At 40.0% G+C, this 25,471-nt stretch overlaps 1 long non-coding RNA gene across 2 annotated transcripts in view; it reads left to right on the forward strand.

Moving 5' to 3' along the window:
• The window catches only part of LOC133630653 (uncharacterized), a 74,564-nt gene that overhangs the window by 29,075 nt on the left and 20,018 nt on the right, over positions 1-25,471 (forward strand). For both annotated transcript variants that reach the window (XR_009821311.1, XR_009821312.1), the window contains exon 4: positions 707-775. This is a non-coding gene — a long non-coding RNA (uncharacterized LOC133630653). The remainder of the gene's footprint in view (positions 1-706; positions 776-25,471) is intronic.

The following is a 25,471-nucleotide window of genomic DNA, read 5'->3' on the forward strand; positions in this document are numbered from 1 at the left end:
AACTTTTTTGCAACGTGTCGCTGCCATATTTGCAAAAAAAAAAACATTGTTTCTCAGTTGGAACATTAAGTATCTTGTCTTTGCAGTCTATTCAATTGAATATAAGTTGAAAAGGATTTGCAAATCATTGTATTCTGTTTTTATTTACCATTTACACAACGTGCCAACTTCACTGGTTTTGGGTTCTGTAGCTTGTGCAGATACAAGAACATGTCTGGCAAGTATAAAATATATTTTAATAATTGTGCGTGTAACTGTTTAGCCTAAGATTAGCCTCATTTTCCGTTTATATTTGTAGGCTTATATTTAATTCAGATAATGTTATGTTATGATGATTTGATGTATATGTAATACAGGATTTGAGTCCTGATCTAATGAGTTGATTTACATCCTGAAAAGACCTACTTTGTGGGCCAGCACTCAGCACCAAGGTCAGCTCCTTTTACTAACACGCTGCTGTTGAAATCCACACAGCCATTTGTCACTATTAGAGCTTCTTGCCCTGGCATGTACTTAAAATGTGTTATAATGACATATGTTTCCTCCCAGTGAACACCAGCTCATGTCTGCTAAACGTGTCGATCAACAAATGCATTTTGGACTGCCCACTTTCAATTTGACAGCTGACTCTGACCTTGCGAGGAAGCAAGCCGAACTAAGAGTAAACTTTTGTGGCGTGTTTTTGTTTTTATCTTCTTCGTCGCAGATGGATGTACTGCAGGCGTGACGCTGGCGCCTTCCAGAACAATCTTGAAGAAGGAAAAGATGTCACCAGGTATGGAAATGGAAGTGATTATGAATAAACTGTGTTTTGTGTTTGGCTTCAAAAGATTCAATCTGCGCTACAATTATGAAGAGGAAGAAAACGTTAACAATTGAACACTTGGTTGTGTGTATGGCGAGGGATGTCGGTGTTTGGGAAATGACAGCATGCAAATCACTGCACAAAGACCTTTTCTACTGCATGACGTTTTCTCTTTGCTCTTTGATTCTCTAGCATTTTGTTCACTGAGTGGAGGGTTCATGCTTTGCAGTTGGGGCTGGCCAGGTGATGCTGATTGGCTCAATACTTCATAATTGAATGGACAAATACCCTAAATTCCGGACTATAAGCCACTACTTTTTTTTTCTACGTTTTGAACTATAATAATAATAATTGTATCTAAGTTATCACAAAACTTTGTGTTTCCACGAGTTCCCGGCGAGCAGACAAAAGCTGTCTTTGATCTTACCAAGCAAAAAGCTTGTAAAACTCCACTGTGTAGGATAGGAAGCGACATGAAGGTGTTGGTTTCTTTGATCTATTGTAATCCACAGGAAGATCTTGTCCATATTTGCCAACCCTCCCGGTTTTACCGGGAGACTCCCGGAATTCAGCGCCTCTCCCGATAACCTCCCGGAAGAAATTTTCTCCCGATAAACTCCCGGAATTCAGCCGTAGCTGGAGGCCACGCCCCCTCCAGCTCAATGCGGACCTGAGTGGGGACAGCGGCGACAGTCTGTTTTCACGTCCGCTTTCCCACGATATAAACAGCGTGCCTGCCCAATCACGTTATAACTGTAGAATGATCGAGGGCGAGTTATTGGTTTCTTATGTGGGTTTATTGTTAGGCAGTTTCATTAACGTCCTCCCAGCGCGGTAACAACACACAACAACAGCAATCACGTTTTCGTCTACCGTAAAGCAGTTCGTCTGCCGTAAACAGCAATGTTGTGACACTCTTAAACAGGACAATACTGCCATCTACTGGATAGCCTCCGGAACACTGAAATTCAAGTATTTATTTTATTTATATGTATAATAAAATAAATATATATATATATATATATATATATATATATATATATATATATATATATATATATATATATATATATATATATATATATATATATATATATATAGCTAGAATTCACTGAAAGTCAAGATATATATATATATATATATATATATATATATATATATATATATATATATATATATATATATACATACATATATATATATATATGTATGAAATACTCGAGTTGGTGAATTCTAGCTGTAAATATACTCCTACCCTCTTAACCACGCCCCCAACCACGTCCCATGTGTGATGTCCGTAGGAGTGTTTTCATGCATATTTGTACGTGTTATCTAGGGTTGTCTCGGTACTCATATTTTGGTACCGGTACCAAAATGTATTTCAATACCTTTCAAAATATAGGGGACCACAACAAAATTGGAATAATGGCTTTATTTTAACAAAAAATCTTGGGGTACTTTAAACATGTATTTATTATTGCAACTTGTCTTTGAGTAGTAAGTAAACAAACAAAGACTCCTTAATTTAGCTGCTGCCATATGCAGTAACATATTGTGTCATTTAGCATTCCATTATTTTGTCAACATTATAAAGGACAAGCTGTAAAAATGTATTATTAATCTATTTGTTCATTTACTTTTAATATCTGCTTATTTTCCATTTCAACATGTTCTATCTACACTTCTATTAAAATGTAATAATCACTTATTCTTCTGTTGTTTACATCAGTTTTGGATGATACCACAAATTTATGTATCGATCCAATACCAAGTAGTTACAGGATCATACATTGGTCATATTCAAAGTCCTCATGTGTCCAGGCACATATTTCCTGAGTTTATAAGCATAATGTACATTTTTAAAAAACGAAAAAAGATTTTGTGATGCTAAAAAATATCGATGTAATCATAGTAGTATCGACTAGATACCCTATTGTGCTTGGTATCATTACAGTGGATGTTAGGTGTCAATCCACCCATGCCGTTTGTTTACATTGTGACGCCGGTGAGCTATTGTATCCTCCTACGGTGTGTAGTGAAGCATGTTTAGCTATTCCTCGTCCTGCAGGGATGATACTTGTAAGAAACGTACTTTATTTGTCGCCGTGGAGGCGAGGATTAGTGATTTAGAAGTAGCTAAAACACTGCCGACTGCGAATGGACGTTAGCTGCTAACTAGCTAGCCATGTCTTAAAGCACCTCTTCCTGAGGGCGTTTCAGTGTTATAACTTCACCTTTATCTTTAGTTTTTAAGCCAAAATGCGTCCGTTCTCCCTTTTCTGTCTACACACTGTGTCTGCTTGTAAGTACTCTGTGATTGTGCGCTGCCGAACATGCTTCCACCCGTCCCGTGTGCCGGAACCTTCCTCAGCTACAGCACCGGTATTGCCTCAAATGTACACTGAACAAAAATATAAATGTAACACTTTTGTTTTGCTCCCATTTTTCATGAGTAGGACTCACAGATGCAAAATGTTTACTCTATACACAAAAGACCCATTCCTCTCAAATATTGTTCACAAATCAGTCTAAATCTGTGTTAGTGAGCATTTCTTCTTTGCCAAGATAATCCATTAGTTACTACACAGGTGTGCCTTAGGCTGCCCCCAATAAAATGCCACTCTGAAATGTGCAGTTTTATCACACAGCACAATGCCACAGATGAAGTTTTGAGGGCACGTGCAGTTAGCATGCTGACTGCAGGATAGTCCACCAGAGCTCTTGCCCGTGAATTGAATGTTCATTTCTCGACCATAAGCCGCCTCCGAAAGCGTTTCAGAGAATTTGGCAGTACATCCAACCGGCCTCACAACCGCAGACAAATGTTAGAATAATTATGTGTAAGTTATCACACAACTCTTATGCTTAAAGTCTGTTGCTGTAGTTATTAGCTATTGTGCTCAAGCTGTACTTTTTCTGTCTGTGCAAGGACAAAACTTGTTATCAGCTACGGCATATGAGGCCTTTTGTTTGTCTTAGCCCACTAACAGCCAAGGACTTCTAGGACCTCAACGAAGATAAGACGACAGCACGCAGACGAAGCAGAGACAAGGCAATCACAAGGCCCCCAGCACATTCCGTCACATATTGTGCGTACTGGAAGATGCTTTGCATGAAATGTGTGGCCACTCCTTTTGGAGGCGGCCTCAGTGATGTAACCAGGGACCTCCCAAATAAATAGAGGAGCATGTGGGACTGTTAGCTCAGAGCGTGGTGGGAGATTGTAACTGAGCGTGTAATCCCAAACGTCTCTCCTCATTGAGCCAAATTGAACTCTGTCTCTGCATGATTCCTTGCTTCTTGTCTGTTTAATAGATGTCATCAGTGTTTGAACCTGACAACCACATTTAACCACACCAGCCCAGGACCTCCACATTCAGCAGGTGCACCTCCATGATCGTCCAAGACCAGCCACCCGGACAGCTGCTGCAACAATTGGTTTGCATAACCAAATAATTTCTGCACAAACTGTGAGAAACTGTCTCAGAGAAGTTCTTCTGCTCGTCGTCATCGGGGTCTCCACCTGACTGCAGTCCGTCGTTGGAGAGGCGTTCTCTTCAAGGATGAATCCGTTTTTTTTTCACTGTTCAGGGCAGACGGCAGACAGCGTGTGTGGCGTCGTGTGGGAGAGCGGTTTGCTGATGTCAACGTTGTGAATGGAGTGGCCCACGGTGGGGGTGGGGTTGTGGTATAGGCAGGCAGGCGTATGTTATGGACAACAAACGCATGTGCGTTTTAATTGATGGCCTTTTGAATGTACAAGATCCTGAGGCCCATTGTTGTGCCATTCACCGAGACCATGGCTTCATGTTGCAGCATGACAATGCACAGCCCCATGTTGTAAGGATCTGTACACAATTCCTGGAGGCGGAAAACATCCCAGTTCTTGCATGGCCAGCATACCCAGCGGACATGTCACCCATTGAGCATGTTTGGGATGCTGCTGGATATTGGCAGGAAGTGGAACACGCTTGGCACAGCCATTGAATAGGAGTGGAGCAACATTCCACAGGCCACACCCAACAACCTGATCAACTCTACGCCAAGGAGATGTGTTGCACTCTGAGACAAATGGTGGTCACACCAGATACTGACTGTCAGGTTCAAACACTGATGACATCTATTAAACAAGACAAGAAGCAAGGAATTAAACAGAGACAGAATTAAATTTGGCTCAGTGAGGAGAAACGCGTACACCTGTACCCTTGCACAGTGTCACCACGCTCTGACGAAAGGTTGTACGCCTCCTCTTTTATTTGGACTTTCCCTGATTACATGGCAACAGCTGTTTCCAAGGGAGGGGGGGTCGTAAACAGCCATCGCCTTAGGTTACAAGACAGTTCAAAGAAAAGGTCGTAAAACAGTTCAAAGTAAGAGGTGCCTGGAGCTTGGGCAGGTCCTGCTTCCACTCCGCTTTGTAGATCTCGGGTCAAGACAAGATCTTTCTGTGGATTACAATAGAAGAAAGAAACCGACTACTTCATGTCGCTTCCCAGCCTACACAGTGGAGTTTTACAAGCCTTCTGCTTGGTAGGATCAAAGACAGCTTTTGTCCTCTCGCAGGGGGAGCTGAACTCAACGTAACACAAAGTTTTGTGATAACTTAGATACGATTATTCCGACACTGACTGCTTTTCTGACACCCAACCCCAGTCCCCCAATAAAGCAAAACTGCACATTTCAGTGTGGCCTTTTATGGTGGGCAGCCTAAGGCACACCTGTGCAATAATCATAATGTTTAATCAGCACCCTGATATGCCACACCTGTGCAATAGATAATGGATTATCTTGGCAAAGAAGAAATGCTCACTAACACAGATTTAGACAGATTTGTGAGGAATAGGTATTTTGTGTATATAGTCAAAGTTTTACATCTTTGAGTTCAACTAATGAAAAATGGGAGCAAAAACAAAAGTGTTGCGTTTATATTTTTGTTCAGTATATATCTCTTTCTAAAATATACCGGTAGAAAATACATTACAGTAGCAAAGGGATTCATGTAGCCCCATTTTTGTGTGGATCTCGCATGAGAGGAAGAAGGGGGGGTTAATCATTTTGCAATGCAGTCTGCTGAAAATGATGACAAGCGCCCCTCTACGTAGCAACTAACGCTGTGGTTAAAGTTGGGATTACCACAAACCACATTTTAAAATATTCAACACTCTGCTGCCATCTGGCATCTAAAGTGGATAGTGCACGCCCCAATTTGACACGTTTCATGTGTCAGGTAAACCGCTGCAAATGGGGCCATAGAAATCCCCTTCTTACTGTATTTGAATTATGACATGAGTGAAAATGTGCAGTAACTACACTTACAAGAGTATTGGGAAATCATACTATAAACGTTACATTATGTACAAACTGCACTATTTTGTGGTTACTGTGCAAGCAGACAAAAGTCAACCAAAAGATTGTGGGGAAAAATTGGTCTCAAATCGATTTTCCAAATGTGTTTTGCTTTTTCATTGGCTTTAAAAGACAAAAGATCCTTCCATTGCACACAGGAGGAAAAATGACCATCGATGTTGACTGTATGATAGCCACAGCTTGACCCTGGAACAGATCATTTTCATTTCAGGTTTTTCTTATGGATAAACGCAACCGAATGGCCACAAGGTTCCATTACGTTTACAACACTATATTTAGACTATGTTTACACTGCAGCCCAAAGTGGCCCAAATCAGATTTTTTTTAGATCAGATTTTTTTCCATCTGACTGTTATACTGCAAGTCAAATGGGATGTTTTTTTTAATCAGACTCCAGTGTGGCCCCAAAGTGGCCCCAATGTTGCCTCGAAGTCACTTGCATGCACACTTCGATAAAGTGAAAACAAAGGATGTTGAGCGGCAGGAAGTTGCTACTACTACAAAATAAAATAAAAGTCACAGCACCTTAAAGGCCTACTGAAAGCCACTACTACCGACCACGTAGTCTGATAGTTTATATATCAATGATGAAATCTTAACATTGCAACACATGCCAATACGGCCGGGTTAACTTATAAAGTGCAATTCTAAATTTCCCGCTAAACTTCCGGTTGAAAATGTTTATGTATGATGACGTATGCGCGTGACGTCAATCGTTGAAACAGGAAGTATGCGGACACATTGAATCCTATACAAAAAATCTCTGTTTTCATCTCAAAATTCCACAGTATTCTGGACATCTTTGTTGGTGAATCTTTTGCAATTTGTTTAATGAACAATGAAGACTGCAAAGAAGAAAGTTGTAGGTGGGAACGGTGTATTAGCGGCGGAGTACGGCAACACAACCAGGAGGACAGACATGGATAGCAGACGCGCCAGCCGCCGAACTCACCTTAACTTCCTCTGTCTCACCGACCGCATATGTGATCGGGTGAAGTCCTTCGTCGCGGCGTCGATCGCTGGAACGCAGGTGAGCACGGGTGTTGATGAGCAGATGAGGGCTGGCTGGCGTAGGTGGATAGCTAATGTTTTTAGCATAGCTCTGTGAGGTCCGGTTGCTAAGTTAGCTTCAATGGCGTCGTTAGCAACAGCATTGTTAAGGTTCGCCAGGCTGGAAAGCATTAACCGTGTAGTTACATGTCCATGGTTTAATAGTATTGTTGATTTTCTGTCTATCCTTCCAGTCAGGGGTTTATTTATTTTGTTTCTAGATGCAGTTAAGCCCGATGCTATCACGTTAGCTCTGTAGCTAAAGTGTTTCGCCGATGTATTGTCGTGGAGATAAAAGTCACTGTGAATGTCCATTTCGCGTTCTCGACTCTCATTTTCAAGAGGATATAGTATCCGAGGTGGTTTAAAGTACAAATCCGTGATCCACAATAGAAAAAGGAGAGAGTGTGGAATCCAATGAGCTAGCTTGTACCTAAGTTACGGTCAGAGCGAAAAAAGATATGTCTTGCACTGCACTCTAGTCCTTCACTCTAACGTTCCTCATCCACGAATCTTTCATCCTCGCTCAAATTAATGGGGTAATCGTCGCTTTCTCGGTCCGAATCGCTCTCGCTGCTGGTGTAAACAATGGGGAAATGTGAGGAGTCTTTCAACCTGTGACGTCACGCTACTTCCGGTACAGGCAAGGCTTTTTATATCAGCGACCAAAAGTTGCGAACTTTATCGTCAATGTTCTCTACTAAATCCTTTCAGCAAAAATATGGCAATATCGCGAAATGATCAAGTATGACACATAGAATGGATCTGCTATCCCCGTTTGAATAAAAAAAAATCATTTCAGTAGGCCTTTAAATAAGAGTGTTTTTTAGGTGAAAGTAAAGTAATATAAAGTATGAATGGATGTATGTCTATGTGAGTTGTGTGGACCTCTGTGTTTTTTGTTTATTGTTTTAATTGGTTTTACCCTTTAAAATCGTTTTTAATCGTATTTATTTTTATATTGTTTTTATATTGTTTTTATATTTATTTATTTTTTGTTTTTATTCAGTCATTGGTGGAGCTAAGGATTGTTTTTAATATTGTTGTGCAGCACTTTGGAAACATTTGTGTTGTTTAAATGTGCTATACAAATCAAGTGGATTGCTGAGATAGGCTCCCCCGCAACCCCAAAAGGGACAAGCGGTAGAAAATGGATGGATGGATGGATGGATTGGATTAATATATTTGGGAGGGTTGTCCTCTTTTTATGACTGTTAAGTAGAGGAGACACGGACATCAGCGTGGATCTACGTTAGCTTTATTTTTCAACTCACATGTAAACAAATGCACCACAGCGTCAATTACGGTCTTTTAACAATCGCTATTTCTTATTTATTAATTCATATATCACCGTATTTTTCGGACTATAAGGCGCATTTAAAATCCTTTCATTTTCTCAAATAATCGACAGTGCGCCTTATAACCTGGTGCGCCTAATGTACGGAATAATTCTGGTTGTGTTTACCAACCTCGAGGCAATTTTATTTGGTTAATGGTGTAATGATAAATGTGACCAGTAGATGGCAGTCACACATAAGAGATACGTGTAAACTGCAAGATGACGCCAGTAAATAACACCAAAACTATAAATGTTCCATTGAGAATATAGAACATTGCACACGGCGCTCAAAAATCTGTCAAAATGTTTTTAGTACGACTTTGGTAAGCAATGAAGCCACACCGCTTGATGGATTGTCGGCGCATTAAACCAGGAGTGTCCAAAGTGCGGCCTGGGGGCCATTTGCGGCCCGCAGGTCATTTTTTAATGGCCCCATGGCACATTTTAAAAATACGATTGAAAAAAATAAAAAACATTAAAAGTGGTATTTAAAGAGCAAACAGGTGAAATGTAACAAGAAAATGTAGCAATTTTTACTCTAATAGCACAAAGCTGCCATGCAGGCTGTTTCTTTCTTTAAAATATAATAATGAATCAAAATCAATGTCATTATGAATTATTGACCTATTCAAGGCTCCAATTACGTCACATTCAATATTTTGAGATCTTTTGGGGGGAAAATGTTGCATATTTTGTGTTTGCCATGTAAAAAAACGAGCTGTTTTTTTAAAGGGCCTAAAACGAACAAACAAAAAACATAAACAACAATAAAACTTATAATTGACAGATCTGAAGTTGATCTCGAGATTATTGTGTTAAAAGTAAACAGTAAAAAAAATAATAATTATAATTTATTTTTTAACACTTTAATGAGTAGGACCCTTTTGGATCCCATACAATTTTAGTGTGATTAGTTTTTAAGTGTCATTGCTCAAAAAATAATAATGAATTAAAATCAATGGTGTTATGAGTTATTGATCTTTTTAAGGCTCCTATTATTATATAATCTCAAATATCCCACGTAAAAATTTTATTGGGCAAAAATATTGCATATTTTGTGTTTTTTTCATTTAAAAAAAAGGTGGTTTTTTTGACAAAAAGAACATACAATTTAAATCTTTAAAAAAATGTTGTATTTACAGACCTAATGTTGATCTAGAGATTTAAAAACTTGAATAATAACACAAATAATAATACTGAATAATGACACATTTTTTATATTTTTTGGACCAAAACCCTTTGGGGTCCCCGGGATCAAGCCTGAGTGGAAGCCTAAATGTATATTTTTTATACATATATTTTATGGGTTTTTAAAATAAAAAATATCAAAATGGCCCCCGCTTGCTTTGATTTTTCAATGTGCGGCCCTCTGTGGAAAAAGTTTGGACATCCCTGATCTAGATATTTAAAAACTTGAATAACACAAATAATAATACTGAATAATGACACATTTTTTTTATATTTTTTGGACCAAAACCCTTTGGGGTCCCCGGTATCAAGCCTGAGTGGAAGCCTAAATGTATATTTTTTATACATATATTTTATTGGTTTTTAAAATAAAAAATATCAAAATGGGCCCCGCTTGTTTTGATTTTTCTATGTGCGGCCCTCAGTGGAAAAAGTTTGGACACCCCTGCATTAAACATAGAAGTATTATTATGGTGTGTGTATAAGGTAAGACATTACCTGGTATCTATTTTCGCAATAAACTCCTGTAGAGGTTGCCCTCTAGTGGGTTCTGCGGACCACCACACACTGCCACAAGAGCCCGGATTTCAGGGTACAACACTGTTTTATTTTCATAAGTCGTGCTAGGCTTTTGCTTTCCAGCAAATTGTCTTTTTTCTCAGTCCGTCTCTCTCTCTCTCTGGCTCCCACTCCAACTGCAGTGTCTCGTCCCGGCTGCTGCTAATAAAGGCGACAGGTGATTAGATAACAACGCCCACCTGGGCCATCCACTCACCGGTCACTGTCTTCGAGGCCGATCCTTGCACACCCCGTTTCGCGGCAGGCCCGCAGGCCACACCCCCCTCCACAATTCCAAAACCAACCTTTCTTACCTTCTGGTACCTGCTGATGTGTATTTGGGATCTCCATAAGTCCTGAAAATGTGCGCGCGTCCGTCACCGGAGTCATAAGCTTCTTCTTTTTCTCTACCTTCTTATGGGACATTCATCCTCCGCTGTTGCCATTTCTAATATAAAGTAGTGTAAAGTTCTCACTTATATCTGTCAGTAGACTCGCTATCAAAGCGCTTAAAACTGGAGTGACTTTACATTTTTCACCCACAGAACTTTAGTTATTAGAGGGTTCCGGTCGGACAGTTTTTCACGGGACACATTTCGGGTGTTGTTGCACTAGTGAACCCCGGATGAGGAGATGCTGCTCCGTTATTGATTGAAGTAAAGTGTGAATGTCATTAAAACACTTAGCGCCATCTTTTGACACTTCTTCCACTCCCGTCCTTGCACGCTACACCGCTACAACAAAGATGACGGGGAGAAGACGCTGTCGAAGGTAAATAAGACCGCCCACAAAACGGCGCATCCTGAAGCGACTGTCAGAAAGCGGCTTGAAGATGATCTGTAAAACATCATCTATGCAACATTTTGACCAAAGAACCACCATTACATGTTATGTAGACCACAAGGAAGTATTTTACATTTAGAAAAAAATCTTAATAATAATAATATGACCTGTCAGAATAATTGTATCTAAGTTATCACAAAACTTTGTGTTTCAATGAGTTCCCGGCGAGCAGACAAAAGCTGTAAGGCTTGTAAAACTGTGTAGGATGGGAAGTGACATGAAGGTGTCGGTTTCTTTGATGTATTGTAATCCACAGGAAGATTTTGTCTTGACCCGAGATCTACAAAGCGTAGAGGAAGCAGGACCTGACCCCCCTCCAGGCACCTTTTCTTTGAACTGTTTTGTAACCAAAGGCGACGGCTGTTTACGACCCCCCTCCCTTTAGAAACAGCTGTTGCCATGTAATCAGGGAAAGTCCATATAAAAGAGGAGGCGTACAATATTTCGTCAGAGCGTGGTGGAAGACTGTGCAAAGAGTACAGCCCAGACGTTTCTCCTCAATGAGCTAAATTGAATTCTGTCTCTGTTTAATTCCTTGCTTCTTGTCTGTTTAATACAGGGGTCACCAACCTTTTTGAAACCAAGAGCTACTTCTTGGGTACTGATTAATCCGAAGGGCTACCAGTTTGATACACACTTTAATGAATTGCTAGAAATAGCCAATTTGCTCAATTGACCTTTAACTCTATGTTATTATTAATAATTAATGATATTTATTTTTGTGGAAACACTGATCATCTTAATGATTTCTCACAATAAATATATATAGAAACAGATAAATATCAATATGCAACACTTTATTTTTATATTTTCTCTAAGTGCACATTTTTCAAATTGAACATTTTCAAATGATCACTTCTAAGACAATCTTGTGAAATCACAATATCCCATTTTAACTAGCTAGCCACTAACATTTTTTAACAAATCATGAATTACTTTGCACCATGTTTGTACAAATAATAACTGATGTAAAATACAAAAGTCAACTCTCAAATTTTTAAATAACTCATGTCACACTTTGAACTGGACACCAAATCTGTTATCTGTTTCTTTGTCAGTTAGTGAAGACCAAGTCTTTCAAATATTTTCTTGGATTTTCAAATTCTATTTGAGTTTTGTCTCTCTTAGAATTAAAAATGTCGAGCAAAGCGAGACCAGCTTGCTAGTAAATAAATAAAATTTAAAAAATAGAGGCAGCTCACTGGTAAGTGCTGCTATTTGAGCTATTTTTAGAACAGGCCAGCGGGCTACTCATCTGGTCCTTATGGGCTACCTGGTGCCCGCGGGCACCGCGTTGGTGACCCCTGGTTTAATAGATGTCATCAGTGTTTGAACCTGGCATGACCCCTTTAATGCGCCTTATAATCCAGTGCGCCTTTTGTATGAAAATAGACCTGACTAGACCCGCTCATAGGCAGTGAGCCTTTGGCCTTTGGTCCAGAAAATACGGTACATATAGACTATTATTTGTGCACTTTTGACAAGTGATGCACCGAAGATTTGGTCGTCTTGAATAAAAACCGAAACCGGATGTTGTGATTAAATATCCTTTTCCGCTGGCGACTGCATCTTTCCGGCGCACATGAGTGACGTAATGTAGCTCGCCCAAAGATGACGAAAAAGTCACATTTCAAAAGATCAGATTTAGGACTACCTCCTGATGTGGCCTGAATCTGATGCCAAAAGATCATATTTGAAGCACTTTGGAGCGTTTAGACTGGCAACAAAAATCAGATCTGTGTCACTTGAGGGCAAATAAATTAGATGTGATGTGCAGTGTAAACGGGGCCTTAGTGAAACTAGGATTTGGGCGTGTTATCAGTAAGAAAACACGTTTTTAACACACCAAAAGCATACCATATTCTTACTGTACGTGGTTTACTTCATTCTGTCAGGCTCTCACATGACAGTTATTAGTTTCCTGTATTATTTCCTGTCCAGCGCTCTTATTTTTAGTTCCACTCCTTGTTTGCTTCTGTTCCTTTGGTCTGAGCGCTTGCTCTCTCCCCTGTCCTTGATTGGCAATAGAGGCACACCATGTCCCTGGTTGCCAATCAGGAAGCTTCTAATGGATCATTTGCTTTGCTTGCTTTCAACTACATACCCACGTTTGCTCGTTGTGCACATCTTAGTTATTCTGTATTACCTGCATGTTCCCCTAACAAAAAGGGCTTCTTTTCTGCACTTGCCTGACATCTCTGCGTCCTGGGGTCCAGACCAAAAACGCCACGCTGAAACGTTACACATTTTACTAAATTGTCGTAGGGTGGCACCTGTTGGAATAATTATATATAAATTATCACACAACTTTTATGCTTAAGGGCCGTTGCTATAGTTATTATCAATTGTGTTGAAGTAGTACTTCTCTATCTGTGCAAAGAGATGACTTGCAAATCCAAAGATTGGAAGTCGTCTCGTATCAGTGTCTGTGTCTAGGAACGGCCTGCTGAAGGCCGAACACCACCGTGACGCAGACAAAGCAGAGACAGGGCGATATCACGACTGTCAGCACATTTGCATTTTTGTATAATCGTATATTGTGTCTAACTGGAGCTGTCGAGATTACAGCTTCAGTGATGTAACCAGGGACCTCCCAAATAAATAGAGGAAGCACGTGGGCTAGACTTTAGAGCAGGGGTCACCAACGCGGTGCCCGCGGGCACCAGGTCGCCCGTAAGGACCAGATGAGTCGCCCGCGGGCCTGTTCTAAAAAAAAAAAAAAAAAAAATTAAATCTACATAGAAAAAACACAAGATACACTTTCAATCAGTGCATCAACCCAAACAACCTCCCCCATGCACACTCATCCACACCCACTCACACAAAAGGGGTTATTTCTTTCTGTTACCAATATTCTGGTTCCCACAACATAGACAACACATCTGCAAGGGACACAGTCCCTGAAGCACACATGATTGTACAGGCTGCTGGTCCACTAACATTTTCATTAATTACTATTTTTTATGTAATTATTTTTATATTGTTTTACTTTCTTTTTTATCCAAGAAAATGTTTTTTATTTATTTATCTTATTTTATTTTATTTTTTTTAAAAAAGGGCCTCATCTTCAACAGACCAGGTTGTCAATGAAATTAGATTTGTTTAAAGGGTTTTTTAAACCAGGCCCAGTCCAGATAATGTCCAAGTCGGACTCAGCAACACACACCTTCATTTATGTACACAGAAACAAATTAGGGAACACAACAGATTGCATATAATTTATAAACAAAATTACATTTTCAAAATAAGCATTTATGTACAGTCCAGATTATGTCCAGGTCACTCAAATTAGGGAACACAACAACAGATATCATATAATCTATAAACATAATTATACTTTCAAAATAAGCCTTTGAGGACTTCTCATCTTTTTTTTTTATGTTTTTTGGCATCATTATCGTTTTCAACCATGTAACTTTCTAAAGTTAGAAAATACTGAATAAATGTTTTAAAGAAAGTAATACTAAGTGAATATCTGTTTTTGGCCTTAAAAATAAACATTTTACCGAGTACTATAATTAAATTGACTAAATCATGATTGTCAATGAACTCTCCTAAAATAACAGAAACCACATTAAGCTTCATAAACAAACCAATCCTTAAACACATTTTTTCAACTTCCACCTAAAACAAAGACACAATATGACAATACCAAAACAAATGCAGGGTGGATTCAGGCTCCTGACAACAAAATCAGCAATCATCTGACTCTGTCATATTCCATAATTTTAACATTTTCCCAGTGGTAAAAAGTTATAAATAATTTTAATTTGAAAATAACGATTTTGCACATCGATAGTGGGTTTATAGATTAGTTTGAATATGGCATCCCATGGCAACGGGCAGTCAAAAAAGTCCTCCCATTTTCCATTTGTGTTGTATGAGGCAGCCTTCAAAGATTTCTTTATTAAATAAAAATTATATATTTTTCTATTTATTTTAGTTCCTTTTTGCCAACTAGAATTTCTTATTAGAGATTTACAAACTAATAATTTAGTAGTTCCATAATTAATTATTTGTTTCCATCTTTTCCCAATTACTCCAGTTAGTTGATAAAATGAAAAGCTTGAGCAAGCATCACCATACATAGCTCTAAGTTCATCATAATTCATAATTTTACCATTCTCAGTGATAATATCATTGACAAAAATGATTCCTCTTTCAAACATATTTTTCCAAAAGAAAGGCTTTCCATCTATTACAATATTAGAGTTCATCCATATTAACTGCTGCAAAATATCATCTCTTTTTTCTGGCACATAAAATTGAAAACACCACTATGAGTGGATTGTTTCCTTTATGAACCCCGCCATGTTTCCCAGCAGACTCTCTGGGAGGGGATCACTTGTAAAAAAGGATACCATTTCTTTTGATACAGTACATGTTTTTTGTCCAGCAGGACATTTGTGTACCACTCAATGTTTAAATACATCTTTGGAACAATTGATGCTTTTAAAGACAGACACATAGCTTCAAGGTTGAGAAGTTTCAGGCCCCCATATTTATACTCTTTGTACAAAACCTTTCTTTTAATCTTTTCTGGTTTGCCGTTCCAGACAAAATCGAAGACCCTCCGCTCATACATCTTAAATAAGTTTTGTGATGGAGCTGGTAATGACAAAAACAAATAAATAAATTGAGGAATCATTAACGAGTTGGCAATAGACATTTTACCATACAAGGTTAGGGATTTCCCTTTCCATAATTGCATAATTTTGTCCAGCTTTCTTAGTCGATTATCATAATTTACTGAGCCTAGATCTTCCAGATTTTCTGGGACAACAACACCAAGTATGTTAACTGGTCCATCTGTCCACAAAACAGGCACTTTGCATTCCATTCGAAAGGACGTTCCCTTTAGATTTCCGATCCTTAACATTTTACATTTATCATAATTAAGCTTAAGGCCAGATTGCTGTGAAAATATGTCCAAAAGATTAAGAAGGTTCCGCAAACAATGAGGAAAGATCTTATCTTTGTGAATCAGCCTTTTCTGACATGAACTTCATCAAGAACAAACACAGAACACGCCTCACTGATGCACATCTGCAAGACTCACTCAGAGTTGCAGTGTCAAGTTACACACCAGAGTACAACACACTAGTTAACAGCATGCAATGCCAGGCTTCCCACTAACTGACAAGGAAACAGATAACAGATTTGGTGTCCAGTTCAAAGTGTGACATGATTTAAAAATTTGAGAGTTGACTTTTGTATTTTACATGAGTTATTATTTGTACAAACATGGTACAAAGTAATTCATGATTTGTTAAAAAATGTTAGTGGCTAGCTAGTTAAAATGGGATATTGTGATTTCACAAGACTGTCTTAGAAGTGATCATTTGAAAATGTTCAATTTGAAAGATGTGCACTTAGAGAAAATATAAAAATAAAGTGTTGCATATTGATATTTATCTGTTTCTATATATATTTATTGTGAGAAATCATTAAGATGATCAGTGTTTCCACAAAGATAAATATCATTAATTATTAATAATAACAGAGTTAAAGGTAAATTGAGCAAATTGGCTACTTCTGGCAATTTATTTAAGTGTGTATCTAACTGGTAGCCCTTCAGATTAATCAGTACCCAAGAAGTAGCCCTTGGTTTCAAAAAGGTTGGTGACCCCTGCTTTAGAGCATAGTTTGGATCTGTAACTAGAGTACAGCCCAAATAACGTCTCTCCTCAATTGAGCAAAATGTAACTCTGTCTCTGCATGATTCCTTGCTTCTTGCATGTTTAATAAATGTTATCAGTGTTTGAACCTGACACACCCCATAACGTAGGAGTAAATTAATATCCTCCTAGGCGTTATGTTAAATACAAAAATATACAAACTCTTTGCTGGTGTGCTTTTATTTTAACGTATTTTTCGGACCATAAGGCGTCCCGAATTATAAGGTGCATTGTCGATGAACGGGTCTGTTTAACACACAATGCACACTGGATTATAAATCGCACTGAAGGGGTCAATTCATGATTTTATTTTTCTACATTTAAAACGCTTCTTTGGTCATTGACCGTCTCTTCAGGATGCGCCATTTAGTGGGCGGTCTTATCTACGTGCCTCCACCTCGACTGCCTCTTCTCCCCGTCGTCTGTGTTGTAGTTTTTAGCGCTTCCATAGCGAGCAGATATAAGCGAGAACTGTACGCTACTTTGTATTAGAGATGGCAAGAGCGGAGGAGGAGCTTATCGACTACGGTGCGGACTACAATGGCGAACGGGACTCATGCAGATCCCAAATACACATCAGCAGGTACCAATAGGTAAGAAAAGTTGGTTTTGCGTAATATTGTGAAACAAATTGCCAGATATGTCTCCAAATAGGTGCCATTTTGGGGTCCTTATACACACAGCATAATAATACCGTATGTTGAAGCACAGTACGTCTGACTATGGTAGCTGTATTGCTCCGACAATCCATCAAGCGGCGCGGCTTTGTAGCTTACCAAAGTCAAACTAACGCATTTTGACAGATTTTTGAGCGCCGTGTGTAATGTTCTATATTCTCAATTAGAGATGTCCGATAATATTGGGCTGCCGATATTATCGGTATCGGTTTCAAAAAGTAAGATGTATGACTTTTTAAAACGCCACTGTGTACACGGACGTAGGGAGAAGTACAGAGCGCCAATAAACCTTAAAGGCACTGCCTTTGCATGCCGGCCCAGTCACATAATATCTACGGCTTTTCACACACACAAGTGAATGCAAGGCATACTTGGTCAACAGCCATACAGGTCACACTGAGGGTGACCGTATAAAGAACTTTAACACTGTTACAAATATGCGCCACACTGTGAACCCACACCAAACAAGAATGACAAACACATTTCGGGAGAACATCCGCACCGTAACACAACAGAACAAATACCCAGAACCCCTTGCAGCACTAACTCTTCCGGGACGCTACAATATACACCCCCCGCTACCCCATTATCACCCCCCCCCCACCTCAACCTTCTCATGCTCTCATGATAGAGATGTCCGATAACATCGGACTGCCGATATTATCGGCCGATAAATGCTTTAAAATGTAATATTGTAAATTATTGGTATCGGTTTCAAAATTATCGGTATCTGTTTCAATAAGTAAAATGTATGACTTTTTAAAACGCCGCTGTGTACACGGACGTAGGGAGAAGTACAGAGCGCCAATAAACCTTAAAACACTGCCTTTGCGTGCCAGCCCAATTTACATAATATCTACGGCTTTTCACACAAATGAATGCAAAGCATACTTGGTCAACAGCCATACAGGTCACACTGAGGGTGTCCGTATAAACAAATATGTGCCACACTGAACCCACACCAAACAAGAATGACAAACACATTTCGGGAGAACATCCGCACCGTAACACAACATAAACACAACAGAACAAATACCCAGAACCCCTTGCAGCACTAACTCTTCCGGGACGCTACAATATAACCCCACCTCAACCCCGCCCACCTCAACCTCCTCATGCTCTCTCAGGGAGAGCATGTCCCAAATTCCAAGCTGCTGTTTTGAGGCATGTTAAAAAAAAGAATGCACTTTGTGACTTCAATAATAAATATGGCAGTGCCATGTTGGCATTTTTTTCCATAAATTGAGTTGATTTATTTTGGAAAACCTTGTTACATTGTTTAATGCATCCAGCGGGCCATCACAACAAAATTAGGCATAATAATGTGTTAATTCCACGACTGTATACATCGGTATCGGTCGATATCGGAATCTGTAATTAAGAGTTGGACAATATCGGAATATCGGATATCGGCAAAAAAGCCATTATCGGACATCTCTATTCTCAATGAAATATTCAACGTTTTGGTCTTGCTTTGCTAGTATCGTTTACTGAACAGGCGTCAACCTGCAGTCCACACGTATCTCTTATCATTACACCATGCACCATATAAAATGTTCTTGAGGTAAGTAAGCAGAACCAGAAGGCGCACTGTCCATTTTTGAGAAAGGATTTGAAGTGCGCCTTGTAGTCCAAAAAAATACGATATGTTTACATCAATTTTCACAAGGAAATCGAATGTGCTGACTTGGTCTAATGAGCCCATTTCTCCTGGGTTGGTATACCGAACTAACCATATTGTGCTCTTCCTCTGCGTGTTGGCCGGGGGCTACATAAGAAATAACGTTATTAACAAGTGTTTGGCAGGGCTCCTTCAGGGACTTAAGGCAGACCTTCTTCTTCTGTTCGGCTCTTTTCACCTCATTGCAGCTCCTATGAGATCATACACAAGACAATAATGCTACATTGATGGTTGGATAGGTCCTTTTTCAAAGAGGAAACTGCACTCCCTCCCCTAAAATCATCTGTTGCCATAGCGATTAGCACTGGAGGTGCATTGGCCGCTGAGGTCCTATTTGATTTGTATCTATTTCATTTTCTTTTGTTCGTCCACTGTATTCACCTTCCGGTTTTTTATTTCTGGACTTTGCTCAGGGAAGGGGAAACAAGTTGATGAACAAATGAGTGGATATGAGTCAGTGTTGCCTTTTTCTCAGCACACTATTTGTCAGTTTGGTTAGGGTTTCCTTGTACAAGTAGAAATGAAGAAGTTGCACAAATACCGTATTTTCCGGACTATAAGGCGCACTTAAAATCCCTTTTTTTCCTCTCAAAACTCGACAGTGCGCCTTATAACCTAATGTACGGAATAATTCTGGTTTTGCTTACCGACCTCGAAGCAATTTTATTTGGTACATGGTGTAATGATAAGTGTGACCAGTAGATGGCAGTCAAACATAAGAGCTACGGGTAGATTTAGCGACAAACTGTAGTTACTGACAGTGGTTTTCTGAAGCGTTGCTGAGCCCATGTGGTGATATCCTTTACACACCGATGCCGCTTTTTGATGCAGTACCACCTGAGGGATGGAAGGTCCGTAATATATCGCTTACGTGCAGTGATTTCTCCAGATTCCCTGAACCTTTTGATGATATTACGGACCGTAGATGGTGAAATCCCTAAATTCCTTGCAATAGCTGGTTGATAAATGTTGTTCTTAAACTGTTCGACAATTTGCTCACACATTTGTTGACAAAGTGGTGACCCTCGCCCCATCCTTGTTTGTGAATGACTGAGCATTTCATGGTAGCTGCTTTTATACCCAATCAAGGCACCCACCTGTTCCCAATTAGACTGATTAGATTTCTTGTCTTTGCAGTCTATTCAACTGAATGTAGGTTGAAAAGGATTAGCAAATCATTGTATTCTGTTTTTATTTACGAATTACACAACGTGCCAACTTCACTGGTTTTGGGTTTTTTACATAGTATTGAGCAAAGCATGTGAATACTTATGTCATTTTCATTTTAAACATTTTTACATTGCCATTGGGTTGTGTGTTGAGTTTTGTGGAAAAAGTAAAACGCTGTGATTGCTTTCCAGGTGTACTGTAACGTGTCATGATGGCTCTTTGGTCAAAATGTTGCATAGATCATGTTTTACAGACAATGGGGGACGGTTCATGGTTTGATCCCCAGCTTCTACCAACCGAGTCACGTCTGTTGTGTCCTTGAGCAAGACACTTCACCCTTGCTCCTGATGGGTCGTGGTTAGGGCTTTGCATGCCATGTGTGTGTGAATGGGTGAATGTGGAAATAGTGTCAAAGCGCTTTGAGTACCTTGAAGGTAGAAAAGTGCTATGCACGTATAACCCATTTACCATTACAAACCATCTTCTTTCTGACCGTCTCTTCAGGATTTGTGCGCGGTCTTATTCACCTGGTTGCACTTCGACTGCGTCTTCTCCCTGTTGTCCATGTTGTAGTTTTTAGCTCTTCCGTAGCGGGTCTACTGACAGGCATAAGTTGGAACTACACACTACTGTATACTAAAAATGGCAACATAGGAGGATGCATGTGCATGTACGAGCCAGTTTGCCCCATGACAAGAGGATCGGGAAAATAAGAAGCTTGTTGACTACAGCGTCAGACTACAATGGCGTACTTGTGCAAAGCATTTTGGGTAAATCATAAGTCCCCTTTCATATTCGCAGGATTTGATTTTGAACCCTCCAAATGCCTTTTGTTACTGAAAATATAAGCAGTGCACATCTCAATGGACTTGAACGTGGTCAGAGCCTTTCTCAGAGCCGTCCATAGAGAGAGTATGGCCAACTCGGTTTCAGACTTGGACCCAAACATGGGAGAGTATGGCCAGACAATCTCTTATATATCAGTGCTCAAAAACCTGTCTCTCCAAGTACTACCACAATGACCAACATTAAAATATAGAAACATAGTAGGCCTAAGTATTCATTAAAAACAAAGAAGAGGTTTTATCTAACAAGTATATTTAATATGTGTCCTGGGCATGACGTTAAAGTGCATCCGGCAGTGGAGGCTCCTCTCTGGGGTCTTGGGGCACTAGGAGGTTAACCCCTTTCCTACTGTTACCCCAGGTGGCCCTTGGCAAAGGCCTAGTACCTGACTGCCCCCTAGCCAGGGATACGGTGAAGACCTCAACGGCGGAGCAGGTGGAAGACGGTAGATTTAGGAACTACCACAACGGCTGCGAAGGCGGAAGAAGGCTGCAGCAGAAAAGGGTCCCCTATCGTCTTGGACTCCATGCCACTGGACCATGACCCGATTCTGTCAAGGATCGTGTGGTGACTGTCTGTGCACCAGTTGAACAAAGTCATCCTCCATAAAGGGATACACCCCTACCAGGAGGATCGTCATACTCGTTCGAGTGACCGCCGATGATATATTTAATATTTTGGACTAAGGCTGTAGCATTACACACTGTTTGAACAGTAACACTGCGTTTGAATATAAAAAAAGATAAAACACTGTACTTTAAAGGCCTACTGAAATGAATTTTTTTTATTTAAACGGGGATAGCAGATCTATTCTATGTGTCATACTTGATCATTTCGCGATATTGCCATATTTTTGCTGAAAGGATTTAGTATAGAACAACGACGATAAAGATTGCAACTTTTGGTATCTGATAAAAAAAAAGGCTTGCCCCTACCGGAAGTAGCGTGACGTAGTCAGTTGAACATATACGCAAAGTTCCCTATTGTTTACAATGATGGCCGCATGAAGTGAGAGAGATTCGGACCGAGAAAGCGACAATTTCCCCATTAATTTGAGCGAGGATGAAAGATTTGTGGATGAGTAAAGTGCAAGTGAAGGACTAGTGGGGAGTTGAAGCTATTCAGATAGGGAAGATGCTGTGAGAGCCGGGGGTGACCTGATATTCAGCTGGGAATGACTACAACAGTAAATAAACACAAGACATATATATACTCTATTAGCCACAACACAACCAGGCTTATATTTAATATGCCACAAATTAATCCTGTATAAAACCACCTGCGTGTTTGTTATGCTAGCTCCTAGCTCCTCTGCTAGCTCCTAGCTCCATAGAACACGCCAATACAATTCAAACACCTGATCAACACACACAATCACTCAGCCCAAAAGACCGTTTACCTAACCCAAGGTTCATAAAGCTTATATATTTTTAAAAAGTTACGTACGTGACGCGCACATACGGTCAAGTTATCGAATGTTTAGCAGCCAAGGCTGCATACTCACGGTACCTGATATTCAGCTGGGAATGACTACAACAGTAAATAAACACAAGACATATATATACTCTATTAGCCACAACACAACCAGGCTTATATTTAATATGCCACAAATTAATCCTGCATAATAACACCTGCGTGTTTGTTATGCTAGCTCCTAGCTCCTCTGCTAGCTCCTAGCTCCATAGAACACGCCAATACAATTCAAACACCTGATCAACACACACAATCACTCAGCCCAAAAGACCGTTCACCTAACCCAAGGTTCATAAAGCTTATATATTTTAAAAAAGTTACGTACATACGCAAAAAAAAGCCAAAGCTGCATACTCACAGTAGCACGTCTGCGTCTTTGTCATCCAAATCAAAGTAATCCTGGTAAGAGTCTGTGTTGTCCCAGTTCTCTACAGGCGTCTGTGTATCCAAATCAAAAGTCCTCCTGGTTAGAGTCTCTGTTATCCGAGTTCTTCCATCTTGACTGCATCTTCCGGGAATGTAAACAAAGAAGCGCCGGCTGTGTACTGTTGTGGCTGACTACGTTCGAAAAATACGTCCATTTCGCACCGACAACTTTCTTCTTTGCTTGCTTGGCTTCCTTCTCCATAATGCAATGAACATGATTGAAACAGATTCACGAACACAGATGTCCAGAATACTGTGGAATTATGAAATGAAAACAGAGCTTTTTCGTATCGGCTTCAATGTGGAAGGCATACCCGTGTTCGCCGGGCTACGTCACACGCATACGTCACACGCAGAGGCGTTTCGAACCGGAAGTTTAGCGGCAAATTTAAAATGTCACTTTATAAGTTAACCCGGCCGTATTGGCATGTGTTATAATGTTAAGATTTCATCATTGATATATAAACTATCAGACTGCGTGGTCGGTAGTAGTGGCTTTCAGTAGGCCTTTAATCAAGTGATTCTTTGGCGTACCACTAGATGGAGCCTGTGTACCACACAGTTTGAGAATCCCTGTCCTAAATGATTGGTCAAAAGCCCCTCACATGACCGCAGGGCGGCATGTTTGGGACCAACTCTGAAACCGAGTTGGCCATACTCTCCTTATAGACGCCTCTGGCCTTTCTCAGAGTGGTGGATAAAGAGTATGGCCAACTAAACAACAGGCGCCATCTTTGCTACCGAGGACGTGTGCAGCTGTGCCCAGATGTGTGCAATTGCTGTTGTTTTGACGTTACTTTTTCTGACAATTGTTGCGTCGGACCAGTCCAAGGGAATTTAAGTTACTGGTCAATCCCAAATTATTTTGGATGACGTGTATGCTGAGTAAGAAGGATCACCAGGACAGAATAGGAATATCATCAAGTTTTACTGAACATTTTAGGAGAACAACCTATACATTCACACCGGCTTCCTAAGTTGTTCTGACCCTCAAACTGAATAGCCCACTTCTTACACAGAATTAAAGCCCCCACCTGTCCGGAAAGGAACATGGCCTCATCGTTCCACTAAAGATAAGACAAAAGGGAGTATTTCATTTCCTACAGTGCAAACCTTCAAGGTCACACACATAGTTTACTTGCGGACATAAGATAAAAAATAGAAAGAGTACAAATGGAAAAACACAAATATGACTATGAATAGAAAGAAATAACTCTTAAATATATATATATATATGCATTCTTCACACAAAATAAACCAAAAGGCCACACTCTGACCACTAGGCCACCTACTCAGTGGCCTAGTGGTTAGAGTGTCCGCCCTGAGATCGGTAGGTTGTGAGTTCAAACCCCGCCCGAGTCATACCAAAGACTATAAACATGGGACCCATTACCTCCCTGCTTAACACTCAGCATCAAAGGTTGGAATTGGGGGTTAGTTCACCAAAAATGATTCCCGGGCGCGGCCATCGCTGTTGCTCACTGCTCCCCTCACCTCCCAGGGGGTGATCAAGGGTGATGGGTCAAATGCAGAGAATAATTTCGCCACACCTAGTGTGTGTGTGACAATCATTGGTACTTTAACTTGAACAAAATAAGACGTCCAGCTCAGTGGTCTTGTGGTTAGAGTGTCCGCCCTGAGACTGGAAGGTCGTGAGTTCAAACCCCGACCGAGTCATACCAAAGACTATACAAAATGGGATCCATTACCTCCCTGCTTGGCACTCAGCATCAAGTGTTGGAATTTGGGGTTAAAATCATCAAATGATTCCTGCTGCTGCTCACTGCTCCCCTCACCTCCCAGGGGGTGAACAAGGGGATGGGTCAAATGCAGAGGACACATTTCACCACACCTAGTGTGTGTGTGACAATCATTGGGACTTTAGCTTTAAGTCTTTGTATAATTCTAAACTTACATTTAGACAATTTTTATTAAATTTTTTTGTTTTTTCGGCTTCATAAAACAAAAAATAATAATATTTTGACACTTAGAGCACAATAGATGTATAATGTATGCAAATATGATGTAAGGGATGAGAATGTCTGATGCTGGACGTCAATAAAAAATAAATTACCAATAAAAATGAAGTATCATTTTGCGGCCGTATTTGAGGCACTGTGCTGCTACTTTCCTGCTGTGTCTGGTGACCAGCAGGCTGTCTAACACGCACTCAACGACGCCATAAACGTTAAAAAAAAAAATACACAGAAGGGCCAATAAAATAACTTATTAGCCTCATTTTTCCAAAATTTTCATTAGCTTTGGACCAACAATCACAGATAAATTGTGACTTTTGTGTGAAGTGTGTCAAGTGTGGTGTGTTTGTATTATTATAACTCATCTTTTTTGTTGTAACATGCTAAGTGAATT

Source organism: Entelurus aequoreus, linkage group LG16 (genome assembly GCF_033978785.1).
Source record: "Entelurus aequoreus isolate RoL-2023_Sb linkage group LG16, RoL_Eaeq_v1.1, whole genome shotgun sequence".
Taxonomy (NCBI): Eukaryota; Metazoa; Chordata; class Actinopteri; order Syngnathiformes; family Syngnathidae; genus Entelurus; species Entelurus aequoreus.